The sequence below is a fragment of the Lolium perenne genome, chromosome 4 (assembly GCF_019359855.2).
Source record: "Lolium perenne isolate Kyuss_39 chromosome 4, Kyuss_2.0, whole genome shotgun sequence".
Taxonomy (NCBI): domain Eukaryota; kingdom Viridiplantae; phylum Streptophyta; class Magnoliopsida; order Poales; family Poaceae; genus Lolium; species Lolium perenne.
This window is the reverse complement of record NC_067247.2, coordinates 99,664,739-99,679,487: the sequence shown is the minus strand read 5'-3', so window position 1 is coordinate 99,679,487 and position 14,749 is coordinate 99,664,739. Positions and strand designations below refer to the sequence as shown.

Below are 14,749 nucleotides of genomic sequence, written 5' to 3'. Positions count from 1 at the left end.
AGAAATAATTTCGAGCACAAGAAACTAACCAGAATTTTGAGTATGACCAGAAGCATCAACAAAGTTATGGAAGAACATCCGCGCATTGCAATACACCATGAAATTGCACTACAAGAAAAATCCTTATTAGTGGCACACTAGTTTTGCTATCAATGGCGCACCTAGGTGCGCCACTGCTATAACGCCACATCTAACTGTTAGCAGTGGTGTGCCATTGGTAATCCAAATAGCAGTGGCGCGCCACCTAGTGCAGCTAACCTACAGGTGCGACACTGCTATATGGTTGTGGTGCGCCACTGCGCAAAGAAGTGGTGCGCCACTGGTAAAAAACTGAAATTTGGATTTGGATCTGGATCTAGATCTGGATTTTTTATTTTTTGGGTCTTTTTTCGATTTTCGTTCTAGTATGCATCTTGTTACGTTCTTTGTGACGTGAAGCTCCACTTGCAGCTGAAGAAGAGGAAGGAAGGAGAGGATGAGCAGGAGGAGGAGGAGGAGGAGGATGAGGAGGAGGGGGAGAGGAGTGTAGGAGGAGGAGGAGGTGGCCGGAGTTGGACAAGGAGTGGAGGAGGAGGAGGTGGCCGTAGTAGGATAAGGAGTGGAGGTGGAGGAGGAGGAGGGGCGGAGTTCGAGGAGGAGGGAGTGGAAGAGGAGGCTGGAGTGGAGGAGGATGTCGGATTTTGTGGAAGAGGAGGCTGGAGTGGAGGGGGAAGTGGAGGAGGAGGTGGCCGGAGTTGAAGGAGGAGGAGGGAGTGGAGGAGTAGTGGAGGAGAACGAGAGAAAGAGGAGAGGGTGGAGGAAATGTGTGGAGGAGGGAAGAGGGTGGGGATAAGGGTAAGTGGCTGGTCAAGGCATTTCAAATTTCATGTGCGGGAAGTTAGCAGTGTTGCACCCCATGGCTTGGAGGGCCACTGCTATTTTTTTTTTTTTTGAAATTTCTTCCCGAAATCTAAAACCTTAAAAAAGTCATGTTTACTTTTTGTTTTTTGGGAACCTAAAATTCTCTAAATGCTTGGAGGGGTTGAAATCAGATAAGAAATTTCACGTAGATACATTTTCGTATAAAAAAGATTTTCATCGGAGGTCGTATGCAACCACAAATCTTGATACATGACGCAATTTTGCCAAAGTCGAAATCCATGTTTGTTAATTTATCTTGCAACTAGATAACATAACACATGGGCATCTCGAAGAATTTTATTTTTTGAATTTTAAAAAACTAGAAAGGTGATCCACGGGTGGAGGGGGCAGAAAATGTGGCACCTCCTTAGCAGTGGCGCACCATGGCATGGTGCGCCATTGCTAAGGGGTACCATATTTTCATCATTTTCAAAAATGGCCAGACTCACCACTGATAAGCCTAGAATGGGGTGGACAAAGCAGTAAGTTAGCCACTGGCCTAGTGCGCCACTGCTAACATGCCTACTAGTGGAGCACAACTTTTTGGTGCGCCACTTCTAGCATTCTACAGCTAGACCTTTTTCTAGTAGTGTTGATAAAATTCATACCATGAAACTGATAGAACTCATACCAGTAGGCCTGGTCCATGAGCCACACATCAGAATTACACCATAGTCCTTCCTATCTTGCTTGAAAATTTTGAGACATTCTCCAGCTTCTTTATAATTCTTGTCCAAATATATGTCATCAATCTCTTTTCCAGTTGGAATAGGAGCTGGGGCAAGATTTTGAGTGATCTTCATTGCACCACGAAAATATGGGCAATTAGCTTTCCGACAAACGATTTCATTTGCTTGAAAAAACTTCGCCCATGCTTGGCCAAGTACATCATTTGATCTTTAGTTGCAGTGGTACTTTGTTGCTTGATAATTCCTTGTCGAAGTATGATGTGATACTTCGCTTCCTAAGAGACACACGAACACCACTGCCACTCCCACGCTTCCTCTCAATTGCACGTGATACATTCTTGTCTCTTAGTTGCTCCAGAAGTGACATCTGAATGTGCTCATCATCATCGTCTTCAATAATACCTCGTTCAATACAAAGCTTGTGATTTTCCTTCTCTCTCTTCTTCCGCATTGCCTCATTCCGGCCTCCTTCATTGTAGCGCACATTTCTTGGAACGTTTGGGCATTCCCTAGCATCACCTGGTATACCACCAAGGTGCTCCCTAAAGCAGGTTTGTCGATCCTACGGATGTTGGATAGGTATGCAAGCTTCAGTGTTCAATCTATGAACTGAAGCAAGCATCTCGGAGTTAGAATATTCGCTTTGATGAGGTGAGCAAAGAATTTTGATTTGTAAATTCAGAAGAGTCTTGCATTTACAAGAAAGTGAATGGGACCTCGGTAGCATTCCTACGTACTAGTATATGTGGATGACATATTGCGGAGTGAGAATGATGTGAATTTTCTAAAGAGTGTAAAGGATTATTTGAATAGCAAATTTTCTATGAATGACATATGTGTAGCTGCTTATATATTAGGCATTAAAATCTATAGAGATAAATCGAAATGCTTAATAGCATTAAGTCAAAGTACGTATCTAGAGAAGATTCTGAAGAGGTTTAGAATGGATCAAGCCAAGAAGAGGTTCTTGCCCGTGCTAAAAGGTACAAAACTGAGTGTGACTCAGAGTCCATCAACAGATAAGGATAGAGAGAGGATGATGTCTGATATCCCCTATGGTTCAGCCATAGGCTCTGTCATGTATAACATGATGTGTACTCGGCCTGATGTGGTTGGTTTGACTAATCTTTTCCAGAGTAATCCTAGATTGGAATACTGAAAAGTTGTTAAGAATATCCTGAAGTATCTTAAAAGAACTAAGGATATGTGTCCTATCTATGGAGGATGTGAAGAAAGGCTTGATGTAAAGGGTTACACCGATTCAAGCCTTGACACTGATCTAGACGATTAGAAGTCTAAATTGGGATATGTGTTTATCGTGAATGGAGGCACGTTGAGTTGGAGGAGCAAGAAGAAAGCCATAGTTGCTTAATCTACAATGGAGTCGGAGTATATAGCTGGTTCAGATGCGGAGAATGAAGCTATTTGGTTGAGGAAGTTCGTCATCGAACTAGGTGTGTTCCCGAGTATGCATGACCATGTGGTTCTCTTCTGTGATAACACAAGCGCCATTGCAAATACAAAGGACCCAATGTCTCACTCAGTGGCCAAACACATTCCCCGGCGCTACCATGTGATAAGACAATATGTCCATGACAATGAAGCAAATGTTTGCAAAGTACATACCGATCTGAATGTTGTGGAGCCACTGACAAAACTTCTACCACAAGCGAAGCATGATCAGCACCAAGAGTCTATCGTTGTTAGATTTTGGCGAATGTAAACTATTTTATTTGTATTCTAGTGCAAGTTGAGACTATTTGATATGTGCCCTAGAGGAAAATAAATAAATATGTTTTATTGTAATATATGTAATGTTCATAATAATTTTTATGTCATGCTATAACTGTCGGAAACATTAGTACATTTGTGGTATGTAAACAAAACTAAGTCCCTAGTAAAATAGTCCATTGATTAATAGATGATTAAGGTTTACTGCTCATGGATATATATATATATATATATATATATATATATATATATATATATATATATATATATATAGAGCAAGACTATTCTCGAACCCCCCTTAAGAGTGGTTCTAGAATAGCTATTCTAGAACCCCCCCAGGATGTTATAGACTAGTTATTCTAGAACCCATCTCTAAAGACCTTCTAAACCCGACACAACCACCCAATCCCATCCAACCTTCCGCCGGCCCAACCCCCCCCCCACCCGCCAACCCCACCCCACCTAGCTACCGCCCGCCAACCCCACCGCCCGTCGACCCCACCCTACCTCTCGTCGACCCTACCCCACCACCACCACCCACCAACCCCACACCTCCAACTTCCAAAGATCCCACCCACACCACCTCTCAATGACCCCATCCTACCTTACATCCCGCCGACTCCATCCTGCCTACTATCAAACCCACGCCACATACCGCCGAACTCATTTTTGAAAGTTCGCTTCATTTTTTGGAAGTTCGCATCATTTTTCGGAAGTTCACTTCACTTTTTTGGGAAGTTCACTTCATTTTTCGGAAGTTCACTTTTCTTTTTGGGAAGTTCACTTCATTTTTTGGGAAGTTCACTTCATTTTTTGGGAAGTTCACTTCATTTTTTGGAAGTTCACTTTACTTTTTTAGAAGTTCACTTCATTTTTTGGGAAGTTCACTTCATTTTTGGAAGTTAACTTTACAATTTTCGGAAGTTCACTTCATTTTTTTTGGGAAGTTCACTTCATTTTTCGGAAGTTCACTTTACTTTTTTGGGAAGTTCACTTCATTTTTCGGAAGTTCACTTTACTTTAGTCGGAAGTTCACTTCATTTTTTTGGGAAGTTCACTTCATTTTTCGGAAGTTCACTTTACTTTTTTCGGAAGTTCACTTCATTTTTCGGGAAGTTCACTTCATTTCTCAGAAGTTCACTTTAGTTTTTTTGGAAGTTCACTTTACTTTTCCCGGAAGTTCACTTCTTTTTTGGGAAGTTCACTTTATTTTTCGGAAGTTCACTTTACTTTTTTGGGAAGTTCACTTCATTTTCGGGAAGTTCACTTCATTTTTCAGAAGTTCACTTAACTTTTTTTCGGAAGTTCACTTTACTTTTTCCGGAAGTTCACATCATTTTTCGAAAGTTCACATTACGTTTTGTCAAACAAGCTGAAATACTTATTTTTGTCAAAATTCACTTAAGTTAAAACAGTAGTTCACTTTGTACACTACGAGGAAGTTCACTTGGCACCACGTAGAAGTTCACCTTTTTGCACGCCGATAAAATTACTTCTTGTGGGAATTCACTTTTGTAAAAAATGAATTACACTTTGTACCGCGTGGAAGTACACTTTCCATCTCATGGAAGTTCACTTTAAAATACGTCGTACAACTACATTTTGTTGAAATTCACTTTGGTCAAAATGACAGTTCACTTCGTAACGTCCTGAAGTTCACATTGTACCTCGAGGAAGTTCGCTGTAAAAAATTCAAAACGAAAAAGTTGCACCCAATCAATATCTTTTCAACAAAATTTCAGTTGGAACATTCCGACAAGTGGTTCGGAAATAAATTCCCAAAAACAGTAAATAAAAATAAAAAATAAGGAAAGTAGAATCATGTTTTTTCAAATCTGCTCTTAAACTGTGAATAATTGGTGAAAAAAAAATATATATATAAGTTGCGCCTAGTCAATAGCTTTCAAATGGCATATCATATGAATCAATCCAATAAACCGTTTGGAAATTAGACCTAAAAAACTGCACGAAATTAGTGAAATCCGCGAAAATGTTGTTTTGTATATTCGAAATTATTTTTAAACAATAAAGAATTTGGAAAAACAATGAACACGAAAAAGATGCGAAATTACAATACGAATCCAATAGTATATTATATGCATCATTCCGATAAGCGATTCAAAGATTAAATTAAAAAAACTGTCCGCATAAATATTTAATTCTAATGTTCCGGAAAGTAGAATTATGTTTTTTCAAATCTGCTCTTTAACTGTAAAGAATTGGGGAAAATGATCTATATGAAAAAGTTGCGCCTAGTCAACAGCTTTCCAATGGCATATCATATGCATCAATCCGATGAACCGTTTAGAAATTAGACCTGAAAAACTGCACGGAATTAGTGAAATCCGTGAAAATACTGTTTTGTATATTCAAAATTATTTTTAAACAATAGAGAATTTGGAAAAACAATGATCACGAAAAATATGATAAATTACTATACGAATCCAACGGTATATTACATGAATCATTCCGATAAGCGATTCAAAGATTAAATTAAAATTACTGTCCGCATAAATATGTAATTCTAGTGTTCTGGAAAGTAGAATCATGTTTCTTTTTCAAATCTGCTCTTAAACTATAAAGAATTGGAGAAAACGATCTATATGAAAAAGTTGCGCCTAGTCAACAGCTTTCCAATGGCATATCATATGCATCAATCCGATGAACCTTTTGGAAATTAGACCTCAAAAACTGCACGGAATTGCTAAAATCCGCGAAAATATTGTTTTGTATATTCAAAATTATTTTTAAATAATAGAGAATTTCGAAAAATAATGAACAAGATAAAGATGTGAAATTACTATACGAATCCAACGATATATTATATGCATCATTCCGATAAGCGGTTTGAAAATCAACATGAAAATACTGTCTGCACGAATATGCAATTCTGGTATTCCGTCGAGAAGTTCACTTGTGAAACACGCGGAAGTTCAGAAAGGGTTCGAGAATAGTTATTCTCGAACCGGTTCGAGAATAGCAGACCTATATATATATATATATATATATATATATATATATATATATATATATATATATATATATATATCGACGCGGATTTTCTACCAAGGGTGGTAGCTATGCATAGGATAGCAACCGTTGGATAGTGGGGCTCCAACTCTCTCCAGGTGCAGATCAAAGAAAAGAGTCCATCCTCTCATGTAACTCCGTTACAGAATATGGTATGTGAGTTTGAACCTTCCTTGCCAAAAACTAACCGTTGAATCATAATGAAATAAAATAAAATTTCAGCGCCATGGCTACCGTACCGATGCTAGCTTGTTGTTTTGGTATGGAAATGACAATTTCTTGTCTGAACGGTAGGTATGTGTAGGTGTACTTTCACCAGTGTAGTGCCGATGTTAGCTTGACTTTTTTCCCAAATTGACAAAATTATATGGCATGGCTGCCACGCCGAAGCTAGGTTGTCTTTTTGGTTTGTTTTTCACACATTGCATATGGTACGGTGTGAGAATCTGGTCGCATGTTGCTATCACTTTTTGACCCAAAGAACTCGGAAACACAAACTATTCTATTGGAAAATACGATCATCACAGAGCCTCCTGTGGCGATCTATTCTGGTTAATCTTAGGTAGGGATCAGCCCGCATAGGCATCTGGGCGAAAAGTTCTATAACCGTATGCATTTTTTTGTTTTTGTTCTACATTCAGAAAAATTCTCCGGCGAGGGGGAGGTAGACGTTTCACTGCCATCTGCCTGTGGTGGACGTCATTTTGCTGTGGCATAAGCAGGGAGGGGATGCTTTTCGAGTTTTCGTTTCTCCTTCGCCTTGAGATAGTTCTGGAATCGTCTCCAGAAGCGCAAAGTTTCCACAGCTAGGCAAACGGCGAAAAGCCTATCCCGCTGTAGGAGACGGCGCAAAGTTTTCAGCAGGCCCGTGGCATTATTGTTGATAGCATGAAGGAAACGATAATCATCCACAGGGCATGGCTGCCTCCTCGACAGGCTTGTTTCTATTAAATATGTTGGCTTATTTCTATCCAGCACGGGAACGCGTCCATTAACAAGGGGAGTTGTGTTTCTTTCAGTTCCGTCAAAGGCAGCCCCGTGTATGCTGTGCACCAATCGATACGGCCGATACCGATAGTAGGCTATCATATTAAGAAAATTCCACAATCTGTTATCGATGAATACAAGCAAAATAACAATACCAAACAGTGCACCATGACCCAAATCAGGTCGCCGCTGTGGTGCCGCTTGTTCAGCTACTGCTTACCCGCCGCTACCCCTGTCTCCATTTGCCCTCAGCTGACCAGGATTGACCTGATTATGGCCGGAAATAAGTGGTGGTGAGGATGCAGTGGCAAGCGCCACCGTGGCTGAGAACAGAGGAGGAGAAGTAATTCAGATTAACTGAGAAAGGGCAAATCATCAAGGTAAACAGGGGCAAAAAATCGATTGCAAACTAAATAGGGGAAAACCATAAAGGCCATAAGTAAACTGGGGCAAAAAATAAATCCCCCTTTCATATCTAACTGTAACTCATCACCACTTCCTTTTTGTTTGATCGATTTTGAAACATCAACCTAAAATCCATGTACACAGCAAACCCCACAATTTAACGGAGGAAGGTCAGAAAAAAAAAGCAAGGTGCAGATCAGAAAAAAAAGGGGAATGTAAAATTGAGAAACACAATTAGTACATACCATTCGCGTGATTAGCAAGAAATTCAACAAATAATGATCCATAGAGGGCATCCGGAGTCAACGACCCAAAAGTTTCAGCAGTATGTTTGGACCAGATCAAATCTATATTCCTGGAGAAAAAATAGAAGAGATCTAAGAAGAACAACTGATCTCCCTCACATAGGCACATCCAGTGTGCTAAACAAAGCTGAACAAAAATAATTGCTTCCTTTCTGAGGAGAATACAGAAATACGTAGCTGTTTTGCTGTCATGCTAATCAATACTAACCATTAGCACAAAATCCACAAAAACATCTGGACGGAGCAGAACACAAAGCAAGAGAGTGAATTCCAAAAATCATGGAGACGACTGGGGAGATTGAGCTGCGTGACCTAGGGCCTAATCAGGAGTCGGGCGGTCTGACGTCGGGAGGAAGAGCGAGCGGCCGGCGGCACGAGAATGGCGCGCCACTGAGAGGAATCACGCGCGACAACGGTTGGGAGAAACGCCGCGCGGCCGGGAGGAGCTCCAGTCCTCTCCTGGGACCCCAGCTCTCCCTGACCTCTTGTGCGTGATACATATACGCAGGGATGGGGTCGCCTGGACCAGCACTGTATCGCGTACAACAAATTGGACCTCAATTCCAACTTATGAAGGCAACAAGGAAATCCAACCTCAAATCCCTTTGTCTAATCACACAGCCACCCCACAAGCTAACAAAGATCAGAGGAAAAGGGCAAGTTAAGACCAGGAAAAAAATTAAGAAACTTAAAGAATCAAAAAATCAAATAGAGGCAGGAAAGAGAAAAGAAGGGCATGGTGGGAGTCCTGGTGGATTCGCGGTGGAGGTGGCGTGGTTTTTCCCTGGCAAGGACCACAAAGAGGCATAGTGGATGACCTGCGGGGATGAGCTGCTGATTTCGCGGGGTAGTTGGTGTGTGCGGTGGTGCGGGGGAACGGGTGTCGTGCGGGAACTCCATAGCTGTGCCGGATGGAGGACGAGGGCAAGCACCAGCCGACCTCGCCGGTCGCCGCGAGGCCTCCACAACCATGCTCCCTCCCGCCTCCTTCCCTCTCTCCGACCCGCACGCCGCCTTGATTTATCCCCGCGTTCTGTGAGGCAGGGGCAGTCTTGCATCGGCAGGAACGGCAGGAACCAGGTGAGGGAGAGATGAAGAAAGGGGGACGCGGGGATGGTGAAGATTTTTTTTAGGGAGGAGTCAGGATTTGGATAGAGAAGCGGTTCTGCCATGCGGCTGCTCAACCCAGCCCCAGCTCCACACCGAGCGACTCTCCCGAAGGGGAATGTGTTCATATCACCAAGGCAAGGGCAGCAAAGAAATAAAGAATCTCACCTCCTTCAACCGTCAAATCACAAATCCATCGACCCTGCATATTTTTTCCTCCCAGCCCCAAATCGATCAATTAGCGGGGTGAGCACGGGCTGCCTCACGCAAGCAAGTTCTGTGTCGGCAGGAGAACAAATCTGCCACAGCCTGAACGGGCGCCGCCACACAGAGATGGGGTGAGGCGGAGCGCACTTGCGGACGGAGATGGGCGTGAGACGGAAGGCGACAGCGAACAGGAGCTCCTCCATGCGGGCGTCAAAGGGGAGCTCCTCTGTCCATCTTACCTTGCAGACTGCCCCCCCCGTCGGCAACCGCAAGCTTCTCCATCCGCATCCCCGGACGCGCGGAGGGCAACAGACTAGGAAATAAGATCGGAGAAAAAAGGGGAAAGTGAAGACCAGGAAAACCAGGAAAAAAGTAAGAAAAAAGGGGATGAATCAAAAACGCAAATAGACGCAAGAAAAGAGAAAAATAGGACACGGTGGGGGTCATCGTGGTGGGATTCGTGGTGGGGGCGCGTGGTGGTTTCCTCGGCAAGGAGGCCGCAAGGAGGCAGGGTGGACCGCCCACGGGGATGAGCTGCTAATCCCGCCGCGAGCCCTTCACAACCATGCGCCCGCCCGTCTCCTCCATCTCTCCGGTCCGCACGCTGCCTTGATTTCTGCCCGTGCATGCTGCCGTGCAGGAGGAGGCGGTGCAGCGGCTAGCCGCCGGGGGGAAGGAGGTGAGCGAAGGTTGGGGAGGGGAATAGGGAATGTGGGGTTGGGGACGGGATGAAGAATGGCTACGGCAGGTGGGGAAGGTGGCGTTGCGGAGTGGATATGCAATTTCGGATGTGACGACGTTAGCAACTTCTGTTAATAAAATGTGCTCTCTAGATGCAGTTTCATGCTCCCTATAGAGGATCTAATGGCTGGATGTATATGCATAGCTACCACCCATGGTAGCCCAGTATTTTCCATATATATATATATATATAGGATAAATACTTCCTACCCCTGGGTGTAGTTACACCCATATCTAATATACTACCATATGGAAGTATTTACGATACTTTATCGTTTTGAGTATGTTCCTACACTATATCTAAGATACTCCAAAACAAGTTTGGTGAAAAAAATGCTAGTTAGCATGTAGTTTGCAGTATATATCCGAAATACATGCATATGTATACGTAAAAAATAAGTCTACGTAAAAAAATGTACATACTGCCTACAAAGTAGTATGTATACTACCCAAATAGTCTTATATACTTCATACTACATGTACATATACTCTAGTATGATAGATACTCTCTAGATTATGAGAAACACACGTGGGTGTAACTACACCCGGGTGTAGTATGAATATGTCCTATATATATATATATATATCAATTGATAATGGAGTCGTGTCGAGGTTGGATGAATGACATGATGAACTCACACCCAAATAAAGTATTGCAATGTGATCTAGTCACAAAGTTTAGCATGGCGATAGTAGAAAAATGTTGTAAGCTAATCCTTAGACCATGGTGCCATATCTAATCACTATCACTGGCTGCTTTGACAACATCAACCGTCACACCATAACAAGGTGATCATAAAGTGTTGCTCAAGTATTCCAAAGGGATGGATCAAGGCATATGTGTCAAGAGCGGGATTTGTCCATCCACATGATGGATAGATACTCTAGGCCCACTCGGTGACATTACATCTATGAAGTTTGCAAGCATGTGACTAGGTTACGGGATGTGATATCACGGTAACGAGTTGAATGTGTTTGGCGGCAACGAGACCGAACTAGGTATAGAGGATACCTAAGATCAAGTTTCGGACAAACAAGGTATATATAATAAGACAAAGGGAATATGAAATGACATTGAGGTTCAAGCGATAAGGATATTTCGTGGAAAGCGTAGGAACCATTATGGTTTTCTAGAACCCCATAGTGGTTATTGATCGGAAAGGTGTCTCGATCATGTCTGTGCATTCCCGAACCCATAGGGTGGCACACTTGCGGGTATACGATGCATAGAGAATGATTCGGGGTCATCAGAGTAATAAGAGAGAACTCTGGAATTGTTCCGGGGAGATATCGGAAGTTCTAGAGTCTATGAATTGTTCGGAGACTTAATAAATATGTTTTAGCATTTAATTAGTGGAATTAAATATTAAAAGTGATTTATATAAATAGGTACCCCCTAATGTGCCACCGTGTGGCAGCCCACTAAGAGGGGCATGCCAAGCCCCAAGGGGAGGAGGTGATGGCCGTTAGCCCACTTGGTCCGGCCCATCCCAAGCCCTAGCGCAGCCGGCGGCTAGGGGCGGCGCATGAGGTGGAGGCCCCTCCTCCCTTACCCCCATATAAAGAGATCTCTCCCTCTCTCTCCCATTCATCCCTCGGCTCATTGCCTCTCTCTCCATCTCTCCCTCACGTGTGGTTCCCAAGTTTTGGAATGTGAATACGCGTGAGACCTCTCCACCATACGCATGTCATCGTGCTGCTGGAATCTCGGTCCGGATCTTCTACTTTCGCTGCTTCGCTGGACCGGAGCTAGGGGACGTATGTACGTGTATAGAACTGTGGCGGTGCTGAAGTTGGAGCACTTAATCGTCTGTACTTCTACTCAATATTGAGATCGACGTCATTGTACATCTTCATCGACAACGTTTGTTTGGAACGTAACGCTTTCGGTCTTCAAGGGTATGAACATTGAATCCCTCTGTTACCTTACATCTGCATAAAATAGATCTTGGCTATGTTATTCTTTTGATAGGAAGAATTTTATTTTCTACTACGGAACCTTACAGTGAGGACGTCCAGGTTCTCAATCATCAGTTTCCGAGGGCACTTGCTTGGGGACAATCAAGTTCTCCAGGAGGGGAAGGTGTAACGGCTACTGTTATACACGCAAAAGAATCTCTAGCAGACCTCTCAAACTGCAGACGGTAAACACACGTTTACAGGCCGCGGAAATGACAATTTGAGGGCCACATGCCACGGAAATGACGATTTGAAGGCCAAAAACAGCCTCCGCAGACCAGACCCCGCATACACAAGCGGTATAATCACATATTTGGGAATATGCCGTTATACTAATTTCCTATGAGAGGTCTTGTCTACGCAAAACCGCAACAAAACTGCAAACTGAACCGTAAATTATGGTTTTGCATAGTTTCAACATTTTGACAATATGCAATAGTTTTAAACAGCCAAGTTCACGTCAATCTACACGATTAGCCAGTGAAGACGTTGCATTACTATCAACCAAACCAAAAGAAAGTCTCTATGTCATCAAGCTGCCACCGCCACCACCGCTCGCCGAAGAATCACCACCACCGCCACCACTTGCCGCCGCACGAGCCGTAGCCTCTGAAGCTACACGAGCCAATGCCACTTTCCTCCTCCTTTCGAAGATATCCATCTCGCATACTCCCACCATTCTTTTGTGTAGTCATCCATGTTGGATGGATCCATCATCATGATTTTCTTCTCAGCAATGAGCTCTACCATGGTGTGCTTCTCGCCCCTTTCACCTTCAGCGGCGCCGCCCCATCGATCAACACCGCAACCTCATGATCTTGTGTATCCTCACACTCCTCGTTGGAGCCGTCGCCCACGCCAAGTTCGCCATTCACAAATATACTGACACTTTTTTGGGCTGGATTTTTTACGGATTGGAGCAGTACACCGAGTGTGCTAGAGATGCTCTAACAAAGTAAAAGGAGTAAGAGTCGGTGTGTGTTTGTCTATGTAGCTAGATGTGTGACCTGGGGTCCACATGTAAGCGTGGACTGGAGCATAAGAAGGGGAAGAAAAAATGTAATGGGCAGAAATGATTAGAAACTGAATTCAGTCTCCTACCTTTCTTCTATTCTCTCGCTCTCTAGTGGCGGCTGAATCCTTCCTTGTATCTTATGTTCAAATCTTTTTTTTACAGGAAGAGGGGTCTAGAAGGACCCTGAAAGCTGCATCAATTCATCTTCGGTGGGTACAATTTTACACCAAGGCCCTTACAGATAAATAGAAATACAACACAACCTTGGAAATTGCACAAAGGACCCTATAAGAAAAACCAAAAATGCAATCGAGTCCTTGGTCCTCTCCACCGGAAATGAGACTCCATCGCGAGCCACGTTGTTGACTCCACCGGGGATGAACCACTTGGTGGCGAGAAGGCGTGGAGCATCGACGAGAATCTCTAGAATGGGCTTCCATCATGGAGGTTGAAGAAATGTCGCGCATGCGTCTAGAGAGACTGCCGATTCGGTCACACATCATGGCGGTGGACATGGCCGCCATGTGGTACTCTCCAAGCTGCATCAAGAACCTTCCCCGCCATCTTCTAGTTGCAGAGACTAGCACGCCGGTCCGCTTCCTCCACTCGCCACCGAGGCTGACCGGAGACAACTTCCCAGCGACAGAGCTCTGCTTCCCGAGACGGCACCAACCCATGACCTTATTAACATAGACAGTGGCCCTCCCCTCTGCTCCCAAGCATGAAAGCCCATAGGAAGAACCCTAGCCAGCCCCAGATCTGGCCTCCATTATCTGGAGCTCCGCTCGAAGCAACACGCATCAAGCCCACTACTGGTATCCAGCCAAGATCTAAAGCTAGACTATTCATATGGTACTGCTTTACATGGGAGGGACCCGCACCCAACTCATCACGGGCCTTCGCTGGAGAGGAGCGGGGAGGGGCCGAACGGCCCAAGATCTGGGGGTGAGCGAAGCAGGGGGAAGAGCTATCTCTTCTGTTCAAATCCAATCCCAGCAAGGCATCACGCCCTGAATCACCGGTCAAGGGGTGGTTACAGGGGGAGAGGGAGGGGAGGAAGGTGGCCGGCGGCGCTAGGGTTTGGGAAACACGAGTGCTCGTGTTTTTTCGTTCGCTCTCCTTGTCCGTCCCATAATTCTTACTGTGGTTTAGTTCAAAATAAAAACATGACAAGAATTATGAAATCGTTTAAACTTTAATCCTGCAAACAGCTATGCATACACATTGGTCCATGATTATGTTCCGACGTTGAACGACATGCACATTGGTCCATGATTATGTTCATGTTTCGTTGGTCATAAACATGAGATGGTATAAAACTAATTTGTGACTAATGCTAAGTGAATTGAGAACTAAATTATTTATCACTCAAATGATGTGATCCCGTAATTTTATCGTGTGAACCATTTTTGTTTTTCTTTTGAAAGGGGGGAAACTCCAGCCTCTGCATCAATTGCTGCATGCGACTTTATTTTATTGCATTATTATCATACTAAGTTACAACTAACTTGCAATTTAAATTTCTTAGTTGTAACTAAGATTTTCAGTTGTAAATTGGGTTGCAAAATCATGAGTAGTATATTTCTTTTATGTATGCGTTTTCCACACCCCACAAAGTGGCGGGTATCAAGGTAACAGGTTTATGCAAGTTGCAAAGAGTAGAAGCTACCATA

At 43.6% G+C, this 14,749-nt stretch overlaps 1 long non-coding RNA gene across 1 annotated transcript; it reads right to left on the bottom strand.

The window, feature by feature from the left end:
- Positions 1–7,243: 7,243 nt before the first annotated feature.
- LOC127293450 (uncharacterized) lies at positions 7,244–10,154 on the bottom strand. The gene is made up of 2 exons (XR_007845850.2): positions 7,558–10,154; positions 7,244–7,432 (listed from the first exon to the last, which is right to left on the bottom strand). It is a non-coding gene; the product is annotated as an uncharacterized lncRNA (long non-coding RNA).
- Between the last annotated feature and the right edge of the window lie 4,595 nt (positions 10,155–14,749).